The sequence below is a fragment of the Biomphalaria glabrata genome, chromosome 3, assembly GCF_947242115.1.
Source record: "Biomphalaria glabrata chromosome 3, xgBioGlab47.1, whole genome shotgun sequence".
Lineage (NCBI taxonomy): Eukaryota > Metazoa > Mollusca > Gastropoda > Planorbidae > Biomphalaria > Biomphalaria glabrata.
Window position 1 is genome coordinate 56,299,001 of NC_074713.1, and position 20,152 is coordinate 56,319,152.

At 36.1% G+C, this 20,152-nt stretch overlaps 1 protein-coding gene across 10 annotated transcripts in view; it reads left to right on the forward strand.

Moving 5' to 3' along the window:
• LOC106050675 (uncharacterized) overlaps positions 1-20,152 on the forward strand; it is a 41,773-nt gene that overhangs the window by 371 nt on the left and 21,250 nt on the right. Inside the window, exons 2-6 of one of the 10 annotated variants that reach the window (XR_008776844.1) lie at positions 4,917-5,074; positions 9,780-9,966; positions 11,323-11,501; positions 18,204-18,312; positions 19,745-20,074. The gene's annotated coding sequence lies outside the window, so the exon portion shown is untranslated. Of the gene's footprint in view, positions 1-4,869; positions 5,075-9,779; positions 9,967-11,322; positions 11,502-18,203; positions 18,313-18,783; positions 19,078-19,744; positions 20,075-20,152 lie in introns of those variants that run through there. The other 9 variants (XR_008776842.1, XR_008776846.1, XR_008776848.1 and 6 more) reach the window with 9 other exon arrangements.

Below are 20,152 nucleotides of genomic sequence, written 5' to 3' on the forward strand. Positions count from 1 at the left end.
CAGAAAAAGTACTTTTTTTCTGTTAAAAAGGCTGTAATTTTTTAATTTTCAGAGATATATGAATACAATTTTCAGTACAAATGCATGAATTTAATTGTGTTGTTCTTTTCATTATTTTGAAACCTGAGATTGAAGTTAGCACAAAACTTTTTTTGGTTATAGAACTGTTATAGAACAGTAAGTAGATGTAATAAGTCACCAGGTCGAAAATAATTTTCCAATATGAACTATTTTGCTTGCCCTCAATGATAGTGGCAGAATCTGTAAAAGTATTAAATTACATCCCTGTCTGTTGCTGCCACATTAGTGTGTATGACAATCATGTCACACCGCAGCCACATCTCCTTCTTGAGCTCTGCGATGCTGCCAGGTGTCAAAGTTAGTGTATCATCCAATACATCTTAACTACATCACTACTGCTCCCTGCCTCTGCATCATCAGTGTATGTTTTGTTTGTTTTACATGTTCCCGATGTTCCTTCAGAGTTGAAGATAGTTACTTCCTAATCCAAACCTCCGGCTGGACGACGGGGGATGGAACGGGCAGGGTTTGAACGCGGGACCATCGATAAATCCAAACGACAATCCAGCGCACAGACCGCATGACCAGGCAGCCATCCATCTGACTATCATGTCACCACACTCACCACCTAGTAGCACACCACTGCCAGTTACATCCATGATGAAGTCCATCCACCTACTAGATAGATTTATAGAGAGAGAATATAGAGGATTCAGCTATTTAGGCAAGAATGGCTATCCTAACCTGTACTATACTACAAAAGATCATCTGTATTAGAAATTTATTAAATTAATTTAATAAACAAAAAACAAAAATTTAGTTAATGTTAATATAGAATTATTGATGCCTAAATATAGAGACTGTCTGAAATAAATTATTGTCTCCGGAATAAAATAATGTGGGTCAAATTTATCTGCATTAAATGAAAACACATGGCCTCTTTGCCCTTAAATATAACAATTATAGGTTAGGGGTACAAATATAAGTAGTCATCCTTATTCTCCTTAAACTTAAACTAAAGAAGATTTTGATACTTATTTCTTTTCTATGTCGAAACATTGTCTAATAATGCGCTGTCAAAGTCAAACTTTGAAATTTTAGCCTATAGGTGTCCAAATAGCATAAACTACTCTAGATCTAGTTTATAAAAGATCTATTATAATTTATTATTATTTATATAAAATACATTACTATAGATCTAGACATTCACAATAGTCATTATTATCATAATCATTATACTATGACTATCTCACACTATCTGTCTATACTATTAGTCTGAGTATAGTCACTAGACTATACTTAATTATAATACAAAAATAGTATGACTATCTCACACTATCTGAGTATCTGTCTATACTATTTGTCTGACTATACCATCACTATTGTCACTAGACTATACTTAATTAAAATACTACTATTTTATACTATATTTTTTCATACTAAATAGAATTATAATATAGTTAATGGACCTCATTCACCAATCGTAAACAAACAACATTTAGCCACGTGATTATCTATATCCTCTATACAAAGTATGCCATCCATAGTGGCTGTCACGTGATACATATTTTTTATTGTTTTATCAATATTATGCCATGGCTAAATGTGTTTATTTACGATTGGTGAATGAGGTCCATTAATATTATTTATACTATATTTTTATATTATAGAGTCTATACTTTATTAAATTATAGTTACACTACTAACTAGTTATAGATCTAGACAATGTAGTCATCTAGTCAGTAGATCTATGTTATACACATTATAATAGTATTATAATTATACCGTTTAGTCAGTTTAGTATAGATTTCTATAGATCTAGATCTAATCAATCTAATCTATCTCTAGAGATCTATATATTATTATATAATAGATCTAGTCTATATTAATCCTTTCACCACTAAACAGTTGTCAGAAACTATCTATCACCAAAGACAGGCTTGGAGAAGGCTGAGAAGGGATATATAACTCTGTATCAGTTATTTTAAAAAATCAATTTTATGACTAATTTCACAGGAAAAAACTAATTAGATCTAATAAAACCTTACAAAAATGTCAAAAACATTCTTTTTATAATAGAAAAAAATACAACAGAGTCGACCTAGGAATACTGTTCAGAGTTGTATAACTTTGAAATCTCAGGAGATCCAGAGATACTAAATGTCCCGGCAGTTTCCAACATTGATGACTATCCGATTCTTCGCTCAGAAGTAGCAGCAGCAGTAAAAACCCTGAAAAAGGGAAAATCAGCCGGAGTTGACAACATTCCTGGCGAACTTCTTCAGGCGGGAGGAAAAACTATGATAAACGCACTCTATATGATTTGCAACAAGATCTGGCAATCAGGAGATTGGCCCAAACCCTGGACCCAATCACTCATAATAACCCTTCCAAAGAAAGGCAACTTACAACTCTGTCAAAACTATCGCACCATCAGCCTCATAAATCATCCCAGCAAAGTACTGTTAAAAATCATATTAAACCGGCTAAAACTGATAGCAGACAACATCATATCAGAGGAACAAGCAGGTTTTAGACAAGGTCACAGCACAACAGAGCCAATCCTAAACCTCAGAATACTCTGTGAGAAATATCTCCAACACCAAGAGAATCTTTTCCATGTCTTTATTGATTTCAAGAAAGCTTTCGATCGAGTATGGCACGGAGCACTCTGGGCGACAATGGAAAAGTACAACATTAATAAAAACATAATCAAAGTTATCCAGAACCTCTACAAGGATGCCACCAGTGCGGTGTACTTCAACAATAATATTGGGGACTGGTTCAAAACCACAGTTGGAGTAAGACAAGGCTGCCTACTGTCACCAACACTCTTCAATATCTTTCTTGAAAGGATAATGGAAGATGCCCTCGAGGGCTATGAAGGTACTGTTAGCATTGGAGGAAGAAGAATTACTAACTTGCGCTTCGCAGATGACATTGACTGCCTAGCAGGGACAGAAGAAGAACTAGCTGTCCTGGTGATGCGCATTGACAAGACTGCCGCAGCATATGGCATGCAAATAAATGCCGAAAAAACTCAAATTATGGCCAATAGCCATCAGGGCTTTAAAAGAGGCTTCAGTATTGGAGGTGAAAAGCTAACCAGTGTTAACAGCTTCAAATACCTCAGAGCTATTGTCTCAGATGAGGGAACAAAACCCGAATTATTGGCCCGAATAGCACAGTCCACAGCAGCCCTTTCGAAACTTAAAATAATATGGAAAGATAAGGGCTTAGCCCTCAGCACCAAAATCAGACTGATGCACTCTCTGGTCATGGCCACATTTTTATATGCTTGCGAGTCATGGACGTTGAATGCAGAGCTTGAGAGGAGGATCCTAGCAATGGAATTGAGATGCTACAGAAGTATCCTAGGCATCACATTCAAAGACCGCATCACAAACCAAGAAATCAGAGACAGGGTTACTGTAGCGATCGGAGCCCATGATGACCTGCTAACTATTGTGAAAAGACGAAAGCTTAAAACCTTTGGCCACATTACAAGATCTACGGGGCTCGCAAAGACCTTCCTTCAGGGAACAGTGCCAGGAAAAAGAAGAAGAGGCAGACAGAAAAAGCGATGGGAGGACAACATTAAAGAATGGACAGGCCTGCCATTGAGAGAGGTTTTAAACAAGGCAAAAAAAAGGGAGGAATGGAGAAAGACAGTCGACAAATCTTGCCTGGTGCCCCAACGGTCCAACAGACTAAGGGATAGGTAAAGGTAAAAAAGTAGGTCTAGATCTAGGCATTTAACTGCATTCAATGTACCAAGCTCACTACAAACATTTGCCCATTTATTCTCTATGAAAAAAACAAACAAACAAATATAATATAAGATCATTAACATTGATGTCCAAAACTGGCTGTCTGAAATAAATTTTGGTAAGAAAATCATAATTTAATTCAAACACCCTATTATTTTTGTTGTATAAAATCAAACAACTTGGCTTATGAATCAAATAAAACAGCTCCAAAAAACAGAATAAGTATTGCCGGGCTCATTAGCTTAGACTTAGCCAACCAAAAAATATAGTCTTAACCCTAGGAAGAGGTAAAGTCATCCGGGTAACATAGGAAAAAACAAAAACCTGATGTAGACATTTGAAATTCTTTTTTCTTTTACATAAAAAGACAACTAAATGGAAGGAAATTGGGTCAGAATCATTGGAAATGGACATGCTAGTTTCATATTAAATATCAAAAAAAAGATTTAATGACCACAAAAACAGCTAGTGTCTGAATTCATGTAATGTCTGGATTAAATAAACTACTCTAGATATTATATTAGATCTATATTACATTATTAGTATATAGATTCTAGTTTCTATATCTATCTCTCTCTCTCTATATATATTTATATCTCTAGATCTAGTATTTGTGGATGGCTGCCTGGTCGTGCGATTTGCGCACTCGACTGTCATTTGAATTTATTGATGGTCATGGGCTCAAACCATGCCCACTCCTGCGGGAGGTCTTCACGTCTGACCAAACTATGATATCTAGATCTATATGGTGACTATGACTATGAGTAAACTAAGGGACAGTCTACTAGAGTCTAGATCGGAATCTAGATCAAGTATTACAGTAAGACTACGGTATTAGTGACAGTAAGAAAGCCAGAGTGCTGCCTGTAATCCTGTATTGTTGCATGATGTAGAATCTTAGTGCATCCAGAAATCCAGTCCATTCCTGTATGATTTATGTATATGATGATCAAGTCATGTATATTTATCACATATGATGTCAAGATGATGAGATTTATCACTACATCTAGATCTTATTTAACCTATTTAATACAAAATAGTTATTTTGAAAGAAATACTTAAGACATTGTAAAATATGAATAGAGCAAATATTTTTTTTGTTTTAATGTTGTCATTATTTTTCAGTCATTTTGCAGGAAACACTTTCCATCCATCCATCCCAATGGCACTACAGCCCATGGAGGGCTTTAGCTGGCTTCAACACATCCCTCCATTCAGATCTCTCCTTAGCCTTTTATCTCCGTCACTATCTGTGGGTCTTCATACAATTGATATATCTCATGGTTAGTACATGTCCTCCACCCTGTTTCATCTTGTATAGCACCATAGATTTTCCTAAGAATTTTTCGTTCCCAAGTATTTAGTATATTTTCGGTCGTCTTTGTCAGTGTTCAGGTCTCACTTGCATACACTGCAGCTGGTCTTATGGTTTTGTATATTATTTTCTTGTTTTTTCTTGATATTGTTTTGTTCTTAAGTAAATGATGGGTGCTATAAAATGCTCTGTTGCCTCCTGCTATTCTTTCCTTTATTTCTGTTTAGTAGGTCATTTTTTAAATCAATTGTACTTCCTAGATATTTGAATGCTTTGACATTTTCAAATTTGTGATTTATGATTTTAATATATGGTCCTATCTTTTTGATTGTCTCTTGTCATTGTGATGTACTTCGGTTTACTGTCATTGACCTCAAGTCCTGCTGGTCGAGATGCTTCTAGTTACCCAATAAGGCAATTCATCTGCATAATCAAGGTATTGTAGAGGTTAGCTGTATATCGTCCCTGTTGGTTGTGGAACCATATTTTCTCTCCTGAAGTATTTAAAAAGTTAGTAATATTTCCCCTCGTGTTTATGTGTATATTTCTTATAACTCTCCAGTGTCAAATTGAAAAGCATGCAAGTTAGTGAGTCACCTTGTCTTAATCCTCTTTTAATTTTAAATTCCAGTGAGTGTTCTCCTTCTATCATGACTTTACTTTTTGAGTTATTTAAAGTCATATGTATAAGTCTTGTCAGTTTGTTAGGTATTCAAAAATTTTGTAGAGTGTCATATAGATATTTCCATTTGATACTGTCATAGGCCATTTTATAATCTAAATAGAGTTGGTGGATAGGTATGCTGTATTCAAGGCATTTTTCTAGTATACATCTTAGTGTGAAGATGTGATCAGTTGTGGATCTATCTGATCTGAAATCAGATTAGTAGTCACCTAAGATTTCTTCTGAATATTTTCCAAGTCTCTTAGTTATAAGCCTAGACAGGATCTTATAAGTCACATTTAGTAGAGAGATTCCTCTGTAATTGCAGTACTTTAGCTTGGATCCTTTTTTTGTGTATTGGGATTATAAGAGCTATTTTCCATTCTGTTGGTATTACTTCTTCTTCCCAAATTCTGGATATTATTCTGTGTATTTGGGAATTTAAGTCTTTTCCTCCATATTTAATTAGTTCTGCTGTAATTTGGTCCTCTCCTGGTGCTTTGTGATTCTTCGTGGTCCTAATTATTTCTGATGTTTCAATGAGTGTTGGTTCTCTAAGGGATCTGGTCCTCCAATGTGGCAGTTCATATACTCCATTGTCCCCTCAAAGTATTCAGCCCATTCCACAATCAAATAATTCAACCGTTTTACTAGAAATAGTTTTACCTTTCAGGAAAGGAAAATGTCAAAATCAGTTTTCACTTGCTTGCCTGGAAAAATGGGAAAGTTTTGTTTGAAAAGATTTAGCATACACATACATTTCATGTGCATTACCTTCGAAGAAAAAACAGTTTGAGTCTTCCACTCTTCATTAGAAATATTAGTAGCAAAGTCATAGTCAATGTCCTTCAAGGAACATAACAATTTCTTCCTTGAGATTGTATATTCTTCTCAATATCTTGTCTATGCTAAGCCAGCAGACAATACTGTGGTACCGATCATTGGAATGTTTTATTTCCAAATCTTCAAGTACTTCTCTGAGTTTGAATCTTTGACTGGATCTTTAAAATATTGCAAATAAGAATTTACGCTACGTTTAGTTTAGGCTTTTTAGAATGATGTGTAGAGACTATTTCTTTCACCTCTTCATCATAACTGATAAGAATCAGAAATTTCAATAATTTATATAGTATAGATATTTAAAATAAGTTATTTTTTATATATTTGCATTCTTTATATGTATAATCTATGAGCTCACCTAATTTCTGCAGGTCGCATAAAACAGTTAGGTGGGCCTCATGTGGCCTGTGGGCCGTAATTTGCACACCTCTGATCTAGTATATCCGATCCATGTCTCTTATCTATGAGTATATGATCTATTTGATTCTGGGTGTTCCATCGAGTGAGATCCAGGTTACCTTGTGAATATTCTCATGTTAAAATTTAGTGTTGCAGATAGACATTCCTTTTCCTGATGCAAAATTCACTAATCTTATGCCATTATTGTTGGACTATTCATGTAAGCTTTCTTTGCCAATTGTTGGTCTGTATGCTGGTTCTTTTCCAATTTTTGCATTAAAATCTCCTAGGATTTATTTTGATGTCATGCTTTGGTGCTTCATCATAAATTCTTTCCAGTCCATCATAGAAGGCTTCTTTTGTGTTATCATCTGCATTTTCAGTAGGGGTATGGACATTGATGAATAATATGTTGAAGAATTTTCCTCTCAAAAGGTAGTGAGCAGAGTCTATCACTTACAGGTATAAATCCAATGACATTACCTGCCATTATCTTTTTACAGCAAAACCTGTACCTAAGTTGTTATTGCTTCCACCAGTATAAAATATAGTATACTCCTTAGTTCTGAGAATGTCTTTCCACCTGGTTTCCTGTATGGCTACAAGAGGTATCCTTTATTTCTTTAACACTTCAGTAAGTTGGGCTAGCGCACCTGCTCTATAAAGGCTTTGCATGTTGCATGTCCTTTTCCAGGCCGAGGCCGTTTTCCTTTGAGATCTGTCCAGGTTTTCTTGTGAGTAGAAGCTTTCATAACAGTATTTGTTTTTTATATGACAAAGTAGTTAGGGCTGCCCCTTTCAGCTCTCTGGATAGCTGCCTTTATTTTCAGGTAAGGTGCCATAGCCTTCTGATTCTCTCTAACAGGCCTTCTGTAAACACTGCTCAACAGAACACATCTAACTCATGAACTTGACAACAAGAGTTCCAAAATAATGTGGTACTTTAAAAACAAACAAATAACATCAAATACTACACAATTGGCTATAGGATACACTGACTACAAATGCTTAATAAACTCAAAATTGCCATACTAAGCTCTCTCTCTATCTCATTCTGGACTTGTGACTGCTTCACTCAAGGATTCACTATCCCTAGACTGACTTCACGGTAGACTGACAGTTTGGTCCCCAAAAATCACATGGGTCATATTTATGTGTAACATTCATACCAGTACTGTCCCTTGTACACCAACACAGTACGCTGAACTGTTTTACTGGCCTGGGTCACATTTGTTAGGTTATCACACACAGTTAACCCTATCGCATCTTTCAGAAATAACCATTTCTTCAACCAAGCCCAAACTTCTCGCTGGATGGCAGAGGATGAGCTTGGTTAAAACTTGGAACAACATCTAGATGACAGGATGGTTGCCTGGTTGCTGGTCTTAATGGTCCTGGGTTCAAACTCAGCCTGTCATCATCTCCTGCAATCCTTAGGCTTGGATAAAATACATTTAAAATTCAAATCTGAAGGAATATCAGAAACATGTAAAATACACAGTCAGCCTGATCGATTACCATATGAACAGGCAGACATCCAACTGTATTTCTAGTATTCAATTCAATATAATATATCAAAAACTAACCCTATAGCACTATTTTTAGGCTATATTTTAGATTCTGTAGAACAGAATATTACATATTACACAGCACTATATCTAGGCTACAAAGCACATATTCCAAAGCACAATAATTGAACTCAAAAACATTTAATAAATGAGTTGCCTAGCTCTTTAAATAAGTCTCAAGTGTCTCACATTAATGTGATCTCTAATAACACAGCAAAATCTAATCTGTTTTTTTTTTTAACTATCACTCAAGAGGATGCTACATATGATGTCATCTGTATTTTGTTGATGTTGCAGTTCCTTTATCACTGCATCTCTTTGTGTCAATTTTCAGATTCATTTAGTTTTATTTTGTGTACGATTGCTGATGCAGAGCTATAGCGAGTATCACAAACTTGTTTGACTATTTGCTTCAGAACAAGTTTATTAGAATAGTCCACTTTCTTCTAGACACATTACATAAGCAACAATGTTTTCATTAGCTTTTTCACATTTGACATTAAGAACTCTAGCAATTGTTATTATTATTCATATTGTCTGATTTAGATCAATAATATGTCTAATCTGGGTCTGTCGAGTTTGTGTTGATCAGAAGATTGATTGTTTCTGTACACATAGTATTACTCTTATTAACAGACTTACAGATCTTGACATATGTTGGGAAGCATGGTCCAGAGGCTAACTACGTTAGTGTTGGCTACCTATTAAGTGGGCTGGAGGTTCAACACCCAACTTGAGCAAAGCACCTAAAGGCATCACGGAAAACCTTCTCCCAGATACCTTCCCCCCCTCCACTGGTCCACAAATGAGATTGGAACATAGCACTCTGAGCATGAAAGTAGCGCTATATAAAAGCTATTATTATTATTATTAATTATAATATGTATATTCCAAAGAACAATAATAAATAAATCTGTGTGTGTGTGTCTATGTGCTATGTAGCCTAGACTAGATATAGTGCTGTGTAAAATGTAATATAGCTTAAATATCAGAATCTAAAATATAGCCTCTAGAAATTGTGCTGTAGAGTTAGTTTTTGACAGAGTGTGAGTTAAATTGAATAAATAATTAGTTATAATTAAGTGACCATGTATTCTCTTGAGTTAATAGCTTGCCTTATTTTCTTTTTCAGTAATAAACATAAATATACATAGGTTTACATGAGTTAACTTAAGTTTTCTTTTTGATTTCCTTCCTTCAAGTATCTGCATTATTCAACACATTCAGAGAGGAAGCAGCAGCTCAAACTTCAAAATTTTTGAGTCTTTCAATCTTGCTGTTGTCACGTTCTCCACTGTTGGCTATGGAGATGTTTCCTCTGACATTTGGCTGGGCCGACTCTTAATGATTCTAACCATTGCCCTGGCATTTGTTTTTATACCTAGCCAGGTAATCATACTCAAGTCTCATAATCTAGTCTAAGTATTTTTAGGATTAGTTCATAATCTAGCTAAGTATTTTTACAGTTATTTCATAATTATGCTATGTAATTTTATAGTTCCCCTTTCAGACCTTGTGATCTATAGGGAAGATCATGTAAATGTCATCTGTTTCTGTAGCCCATAGTTAATGAGGATGTGGCCAGCTTAATGACCTACCGATTTTACTTTTCCACAACTAATGTCAGGTACCCATTAGAACTGGATGGAATCATAGGTGCCTTATGATCCCAAAATAAAAATCCCAGTCTTCACCAGGATTTGAACCCAGAACTTCCCCTGGTTCGGAAGCCACTCAGCCACCATGTCTCAATGTAATGTTATATAGTTAGGCATTATCAAATAAATAATCTTAATGTATTTCATAATCTTATTAATCAATCATATACATATTTCGTTATGAAGCTAAGTTAATAATATTTTGTAATGTCTCTTAGTTATACATTGTTCTTAAACTATACACAAATAATCTAGACAGGTACACATGGACATGTATTGGACTTGGCCATTTGACATTATAAATATTTATTTTCATCAGTATTTAAAACTAATATTTGCCTTTAGATGTGGGATCTAGAGGCTAAGTACGCTTGAAATTGGCTTGAATACCTATCAAAGCAGCACGGAAAACCTTCTCCCAGAAAACTACCCCCTACTGGTCCACAAATGAGATTGAGCCAAAGCGCTCTGAGCATGCTATAAGCATGAAAGTTGCACTATATTAAAGCTATAAATTAATTAATTAATTAGTTGAAAAATTTGATTTTAGTTATCAAAATAAGTGTTTCTTTTAAAGTTTTTTTTTTATGTTCCTTGAAAAATGAAGTTTATGTAGTAATCCAAACCTCCTCTAGGGTGGTGGGGATCCCAGAGTGCATAACATATGACCAGGGAACCATGTAATAAAAATTAGTTACAAACATACCTGGGAGCATGGGTGCTGAGTCGTAAAATGCTTGGCTTCCAAACTGAGGGATCTTGAGTTCAAATACAGATGAAGACTGTGTTTTGAACTTCTGGAATCATGGATGCCTTAGAGTCCACTAAACTCTAATGCCTACCTCATATGGGTTGCCTGAATCAGCCAGGGAAACCAATGACTTAGCAGAGTAATCTGAGTTTAAGGCAATAAGAAACAGTCGTAATAAATATAGTTTGTTAAGATGTTGACCATTTGTCTATATTTCAAAAGAAATTGGACTGAAAACTTGATTAGTTGTAAAGAAAAAATTTAACCCAAGAAACTTAAAAATGTTTAATTCAGCTATCAGAATGCTTAACCTTATATATCTTTTTTTTTTTCAAGAATAGAGATGTAATTCTGCTGTGTCCCCTTGAGTTGGAAACCAGTAGGCAAGTCTTCTAATAGAGGTCATGTACATCAAGGGATCAGCACTAAAAGATGTGGACCTGATGTGGTGTCAAGCTGATGAAGCTTTTGCTTGCTTCTTTTGGCTGTTCGTTTAACAAGACAAAGCACATACTGTAAGATTTTTTTTCCATTTAATGTTAGATTTTTGTTTTAAATTTCTTTACTGTCTAAAAATTTGATTCCATGAGTGGTACTCAGACATTGGTCTTTGAATGAAGCTTGCAATCTCCTGGTTAACTGAAAACACAAATTGCAGTCTCACTTCGAAACTGAATACATATTACATATATAAAGACTGTTTCTGGGGTTACTGGTTATTGCCCTGCTTGATACAGTCCCTTATTGTGTTTATATAATTCACTAATTTCTCTTATAAAAATGTGCAATCTCCTGGTTAACTGAAAACACAAATTGCAGTCTCACTTCGAAACTGAATGATGCATACATATTACATATATAAAGACTGTTTCTAGGGTTACTGGTTATTGCCCTGCTTGATACAGTCCCTTATTGTGTTTATATAATTCACTAATTTCTCTTATAAAAATGTGGACCCTAGTGCTTCACATATGCTATATGTATGTATTGTTCATTGTTTCGACATTTAGCGTCATGTTGAAACTGGCAACAAAAAAATAACAAAAAATTAAAAAAGCAAATTTGTTCAAGCTATTACCCCATAATATTTTTCTTTCTCTCTTTCTTCCACTTCTATTGAAAATGCCAAATATTAAAAAAAAACTCTTTGGTGCTTAAAACAAGAAACACTGTTTTTGTGGCTGTTCTAAAGCCTGAGCTGGATTATGTACATTAAATAAAAATAAAATTCATCAAGATTTTCTAGTTTGTATGAGACTTTATTGAGTTTCTGAAATTTTTTCAATTTTATGCTCCAGACTTGTAGAAGAACACTAAATTATTTATGTAACTACACTTGAACCACTGAGACATGATCTGACACCATTTTCCCTTTTTACTTAGAAATATAATAAACACAAAAAGTGAATTAATAAAGGAAATTTCACAGAAGTTAATTCATCGCAGACAGAACCAATTACCATAAAATAACCAAGACTGTATGGCAGTGTAGAACAGCTAAAAAGTAAACAGCACATTTTTTTCTATGGGACAGGTTGTGGTGACTAAGTGGTAAAGCACTTGGCTTTCAAACTGAGGGGTCTCGAGTTTGAATCCGAGTGATGACTGGGTTTTTAATTTCAGGATTTTAAGGGCGCTCTTGAGTCCCACAAAACTGTAATGGGTACCTGGTAATAGTTGGGGAAATGTAAAGGCCATTGGTCATTGTGCTGGCCACATGATACCCTCATTAACTGTGGGCCACATAAACAGATGACCTATACATCATCTGTCTTATAGATCACAAGGTCTAAATGAGGAAAAGTGGGCAGCTAAAGAGCTTAAAGGTCAGCAACAAAAATGTGGCTAGAAGAAGAATGAATTAAAGCTCTCAATTTATAAGGTTACATCTTGACAAGTTGATTTTATAAAGAAACAATGTTGTAATACAGAAATATAAGATCACAATATAGTTTCTCAATACATTGAGCCTCTCATAAGAAAGAAATGTAACAAGCAAAATAAAAAAATAAACAAAGCTTATAAAATAGCTGCACATTTACTGGCACTTATCTCAATACTGTTAGTTCTATTTCACTTTTCACATTCTTCTTCTAGCCAGCTTTATTGCTGCTGAGCTGTGAGCTCTTTTGCAGACTGTGCCAAGGAAAAAAGTGTGCTGTTTTCTTTAGTTGTTCAGCACTGCCGTACAGGGTGTTGGTTATTTTGGGCTGTAGTGGAAGTAGGATCTGCATAAGGTGGATTAGGGAGGGGCATTCAGAGGATATGGTTTACGGTTTCAAAGGGGTGGGAGCAGTGTCTGCAAAGGGGTAGTTGTGTGGAGTTTATTTTGTTCAGGTGGTAATTTAATAGTGGTGTGTGTCCTGTTCTTAGTTGGAAGATTGTAGATTGTTCTTTGTTGGGCTGTAGTGGAAGTAGGGTCTGCCTAAGGTGGATTAGGGAGGGGCATTCAAAGAGGATATGGTTTATGGTTTCAAAGGGGTGGGCGCAGTGTCTGCAAAGGGGTAGTTGTGTGGAGTTTATTTTGTTCAGGTGGTAATTTAATAGTGGTGTGTGTCCTGTTCTTAGTTGGAAGATTGTAGATTGTTCTTTGCGGGGGAGGAAGTTAATACTGTCCAGTTTGTTAGGCGTAGTCATTTCTCTGTACATGGCTCTGCCTGTGTTTCCTGATGCCCATTGGTTGAGCCACTCCTCTTTGTGATTGTTGACTAACATTGACCTTAGGGTGAGGTATCTGGTTGTTCCATAGATGAACCTGCCTTTGATAGCTTATCTGCCTTTTCATTTCCCATGATGCCAATGTGTGCAGGGATCCACTGTAGTGTGATATTGATATTTAATTTTGATATCATCTGGTGGATTATCACAATGAGTGTTGTCAACTCTCTTGGGCTGTTTGAGGTGCTGCTGTTAAGTGCTTGCAGAGTAGATTGGGAGTCTGTAAAGACAACAATATCTGATGGTGGTTGCACTCCTTCATATAATTTGTTTTCCACTGTCTGAAGTGCTATGGTAATTGCCTCAATTTCAGCTTGGAAGTTTGAGCAGTAATCGCCACAGGGTGCGCTTATCTCAAAGTGTTTATTTTTAGGGAAGATCAGGAAGGCACCAAGACCAGCATTGATGGTAGCTTTGAAAGCCGATCCGTCTGTATAAATATGGATAGCTGTTTTTTTTTATAGCTTTCGATTGTTTCAAGCGTGCCTTCTTTGAGCTCCAGTGGATTTGATTCGTTTGTTAAGGTGTTATTTAGTAAATGTGTTTTGATGGTTGGTTGTTTGTAGTTTAGTCCGGGTGTAATGTTTTAAAACCTGGTAATTTTTTCTCTGTTATTTGGTAGGTGGTGTTTTAGGGCTAGTTCGTCAGTAAGTTGGATCAGAGTCCTTTGCTTTTTTTGGGTTGTTTTTCCTATATTTCCTCCAACCTTCTGTATCTCTCAATAGCTTCTAATGCTGCTCTGTTGCGCCTTAACTTAAGAGGTTCAGTATTGGAGTCTATTTCACAGACTGCTGTGGGAGTAGTTCTCATACCTCCACTAATTAGCCGCAAGGCTTGGTTTTGGATTGTATCTAATGATGATTGATAGGTTTTGTTGGCAGCTACTTATATGGAGAGACAGTTATCCATTACAGATCTGACATATCCAGTGTATAACTGTCTTAAGGTTTTCTTTTCAGCTCCCCACGATGTTCCTGTTAGGTGTTTTATTATGTTTAATCTTTGTAATGCCTTTTCTTTTAAATCTGCCATAAAGTGTTTTAGAGACAGTCTTTGGTCTAGTTTTACACCAAGATATGTTGGATTTTCTTCTTTATTTATTGGCTGAAAGTCTATTTTTAGGATGTAGTTTCTTTTTGCTGTTTTGTTGCTGTGGCTAAAGATTGAATAAACTGACTTTTCTTTGTTTATTTCCATTTTCCATAATTTTGAATATGTGGAGATAGTTGTGAGGGCTCTATTTAGTTTGGATCTAGTCAGCACTGGATATTTCTCTTTAGTTCAAATTAAAAGGTCGTCTGCATAAAGTGCCTTATTGACCGAAATGAGGTCCGGGAGGTCATTCATGAAGATTAGAAAGAGAGTGCAGCTAAGGGCTGAACCTTGTGGTAGTCCTTCTTCCAAACTTTTTTTACTAGAGATGGCACCTTTGAATCGGGTTTGGATGGTTCTGTTTTTTAAGAATGCCCTGATCCAGCTGTACATTTTTCCATGGATGCCCATTTTTTTCATCTTCAAAAATAGACCTTTTCTCCACACTCTATCATAGGCTTGCTGCAAATCTATAAATACTGCTGTAGTGTGCTTGTTTTCACGAAACCCTTCTACTGTGTCCTGGATAAAACGAAAGAGGTGGTCTTCTGTTCTACTTGCTTTCCTGAAGCCAGCTTGTGCATTGTGGAGTTAGCAAGTACTTTCTAGCCACCAATAAAGTCGGTTATTGATCATTTTTTCTGCCATTTTGCCAATGTTGGATGTTAGAGATATTGGTCTATAACTTTTTGAGTCTCCAGGTGGTTTACTTTTCTTTAAAATGGGTATTATGTTTGCGGTTCTCCATTCCTGTGGTATGTCTCTAGTTTTCCATGTATGGTTGATAAAGTTAAAGTTAAGTATACAGTTTTGGGCCTGTGGTCCTAGTCCCCGAATCATTTCATTTGTTATTTTATCGGGTCCAGGGGATTTTCTTGACTTGAGGCTTTTTAGGGCAGTATTGAGCTCATATAGAGTGAAAGGAGTGTCAAAGATCTGACAGTTGACTGTTGGGGCTTTTTCTTCTTTCTTTAAGATATTACTGAAGGCCTGGTCCAGTTGTTTTCTTGGCTTTGACTTGTTAATGCTGGCAAAATATTTATTGAAGGTTTCAGCCTTTTTAAGGTTTTCTGTTATTATGTCGTCAGTGCCTTTTATAGGTTGGGGGTTTGTTATTTGTTTCTTTCCTGCTAGCCGGTGCAGAAGGGTCCAGGCCTTTTGACCATCTTTGTTTAGATCTAGTTGTTCGCATGTTGTGGTCCACTTTTTCTTTTTTTCTGTTTTAAATTTTGTATCTTATAAGTCCTGTCAATTTGTTGTACGTTGTCTTGTTCTCTCTAGTAGGTTTTTTTTCTATAATCTTCCTGGCCATGTTTCTTTCTTTTACTAATTTATCTAATTCAGGTGTTCAAAAAGGTTTGTATTTCTTAACTTGGCCTCGAGGGGTGTGTTTTTTTGCTGCTTGTAAGATGTTGGAGACTATAGTTGTGTAGGTTGATTTGACGTCTGTTTCAATTATGCTTGATAGTCTTGTGTCTGTTTCTTGTGAAAAAGCTGCCCAGTTAGCTTTTTTATAGTTCCATCTAGTTGTTTTGTTGGATTGGTATCTACCTGGCGTTCCAATATTGAGGAGTATAGGCCTGTGGTCACTACCTATGTCTTCAAGTACTGTTATTAAGAGTCGGTAATGTCTGTAGAGATAAAAGTTAGGTCAGGTCTGCTAGTTGTGTTGTGTGCTCTGTAGAGGAAAGTTGGAGGTGAGGTTTTGTTTTGCAGAAGTTGTAGGTTAGAGGCATTTGTTACATCCTATATTTCTTTGCCACGCTTGTTGTAGTGTGGGTAGCCTAGGGAAGGTGTGTGTGCATTGACGTCGCCAGCTATTATTGTCCTTGTGTAGTGTGGTAGTTGTATGTCTATTTCTGCTGTTGATGATGGTGAGCAATAGTAGTTTTTGATGGTGTACTTTGTTCCTCCTCTCCAAAGAAGTTTTTCCTGCGTGTCGATGTCTGTATTGTTCTGTATTTGTTTTACTGTGGCTTGTGTGTCGTTTCTTATGAGGGTTGTAATTCCCTGGCATTTGGTGCAAAGGCATATGTACTGTGTGTAGCTTGTGATGTTTGTAGTGTTTCTTGCAATAGCGCTATGTGTATATCATGCTTCTTGAGTATGTGTTGGAGTTCTGTTGTCTTGTTTTGTAGGCCTAAGATGTTTAGTTGCAAAAAGTTTAGGTGTTTGCTGCTAGTCTGTTTTTTATTATCAGTAGCTGACTTATCACAGGCAGTCCTGGAAGAAACTGCCATGCGCAGACCTTTTACGAGGCGACGTCTGAGCTCGTATGGATTTTTTCGTTAAGTTCCTTGGCATTTAGTGTAGGCTGGGTGTTTCCTCAGGCTTTTAAAAAATATATAAATATATAGTCCCCGCATTTTAAGGGAGTTTTCGGTCTTGGGAATTTTCTCCAATACTGACATGAAAGGAAACATCTAGGTCTGAAGACTGTAACCGGAATATCCATGGGACAAGGTGGGGTTGGCCAATGGACCATTCTCGGCCATCCATAGAGCTCTCCAAATGGAACTTTTCTGCAGTAGAAAGCTTAAAGTGGACTGTGCCCTGGGTATGCCCTGTGGAATCGTCACATCCTGGATCCAGGCCCCTTCACCATATCACATTCACCAGATCCAGAAAAAAAAACACTTCATGATGGATTTATATCTAGTATTAGAATGTAGTGAGACAAGGACCTCCGTCTGGTGTAGTGCAATCCAGACCTCCGTCAAAAAGCACCTAGAGGGGGGGAAGGTCCACTATTATTCACTTAGTGAAATGCAACTGGAAAGGCAGTGGGGTTATTTATTTCTCTTGGTCATTTCCAAGCCCTGATACCCACACGGGGGAATATTGCCACAGAGTGGAGGTTTGTAGTCAGAGTTTTCCTTCTCCTATATGGGTTGCGTTATTTAGGCTGACATGCCCCATCAACACGAAGCTAAACTTGTTTTGAGGCGCCAGTGTTCCGCCTTTCATCCCTTCTCCTGTCAGTTTGTATAAGAACACATAAAAAAGGAAAGTTCCCCTTTCAGACCTTGAGGTCTTATAGGACAGATGATATAAAGATCATCTGTTTCTGTGGCCTATTGTAAGTGAGGGTGTCATGTGGCCAGCACAATGACCAACCGCCTTTACTTTTCCCCAATTAAAATTACATGTAGCCAATAATCATTTAACTCTTTGGTTAATTATGTTTTGTTAAGGACAATGAATAATAGTGCTATGTTTCAACTTGATCTGAGTATGGGAAGTGGGAGAATAACATGTACACAATGTTTATCAAAAAGTCAGTCAGACTTGATAAAAGCTTTATAAAAAGTATATTGATATGGACTAGTTTAGGTAACCAAGGGAGCTAAAAGATAAACAAAAATTGTGATGTTTGTGACTCATGGAGTTTTTATTTGTATTTTAAGGATCGTCATACCATTTTAAGATCCTGGGATGTGAAAGTCTTTGCACCGGACTGTCGTCAGTATCTTTACCTCTTCCATGCCGGCAATAAAATACATCTGAAACTTGTTGGTAAATATTTATTTTTTATTATATTGCTCTAGATCTAGATCCTAGAGGCTTTTTTTGCAGTCTGTAAATGTTTATTTTTAATTTTCAAACATTAATATAAAAATAATTTTTTGTTTTATTATAATTGCTTTGTGCTATATTATAAACAAAAAATTTATAAAAGTCTAATCAAAGCATTCTTTTCACCCCGAATGGCAAAAAAAATTAATTCCATCTAAACGTGGAAAATAATCCAGGATTCAAAGAGTTCTAATGGGTACCTGACTTTAGTTAGGGAATTGTAAAGGTGGTTGATCATTGTGTTGGCCACATGACACCCTCATTAACCATGGGCCACAGAAACAACATCTACCACATAGACCGCAAAGTCTGCAAGGGGAACTTAACATACATTTAATGCTTTACTTTTTGGTATAAACTTAAATTTGTTAGCTTCAACTAAATAATGACTTAAGGGAAGACTAACGCTCTGAAAACAATAAATTGGGAAAAAAAGATTTGAATGCTGGGACAAGAAGCCCCTGGATGAGGCTGCCAAGTGATTGGTTCAAATTTCACACAGTTCAGGCCAAACTCTTAGGCCCTTACTCAAATAGAGTAATGTTATTAATATATTTACATTTTGACATCAAAGTTTGTACTTCACCGATCATATTGTGCGTAAAGATGGGTTAGGTTAGATGAGTTCAGCTTTGCCTTGTTAACCAACAACTGTCTGTATCCTGGACTGTCCACACTTGTATTATTGCTGGTACATTTTCAGCAGTAAGTTGACTTTAAAACATTCCTAAGCTATGACTGTTTTAGTTTTCAACTTCCTTTTAAAATAACTCTAGAACAAAATGGTGATAAAATGAGCCTTATAAACTCAAGAACCCTACATATAACAAATAATTTAAAAGTTTTTAAAAACAATTTTTCAAATTGAAAAAAAAAAAAAAAGCTAAACATGTTCTCAGTGTGTTTTACAGCTCATTGCATTGCACTATTAGTTCATTCTAGATTTTTCTTTGTTTCTGGCATTCATCAAAACTGTATCTAGTTAAACTACCAACTATGTCATTTCTTTGGGCAGCTGCTGGAAAGGGTGGGTGCCTAATGTAAAGCTTGGCATTTCTTAAGATCAATAGAGAGGCAATAATGTTTGGGCAGCCCATGTTTTTAAAAAATCTAAATCTAAGGAACTAAGCAGAAAGATGGTCAACAGATCTTTGTGGTGCCCCAATGGTCTAACATGCTAAAGGATAGGTAAATGTGATGAAGGAATGCAGCTTGGAAAAGAAATATTGTCTCTCTCAGCAGATGAAGATTAACAAACATTTCATTCTGAAATTGATTTAACATTTGTAATGTGTCTCTCTAACACCAGAATATAAAACTCTATAAGACTAGGAATAATCTAATTAGTTTCTTACTTCCAATGCCACACCAGGTGAGCCATGGCAGCAGACGTATAGAAGGCATGCTGGGAATGAAATTCATCACATACAGCTGCAAAAAAGTATTTTCATTGGTAATTATGTGGGCTGCACAAGCCTCAGCTGATGCTCACCAAAGGTCAGTGTATGCAAGTATAGTTTTGTACATTGATACAATAGATAAGCAGTTTTTATGATTGCTTTATTATATTAAGCAGATCCCTTTAAAAAAAAGTTACTTCAAAATGTATTGGCCCATCAGTCATGTGAATAATAATGTTTTCATAGCCAAATGACATAATTATAAAAAAAAGTTCCCCTTTCAGACCATGGGGCTGATGATTGTGATGTTGCTAGTTCAGGCTGTCTTGAAGTCAACCAATTACTCTGCAATCGTTTGGGTGTAATTGTTCGGGTGTATT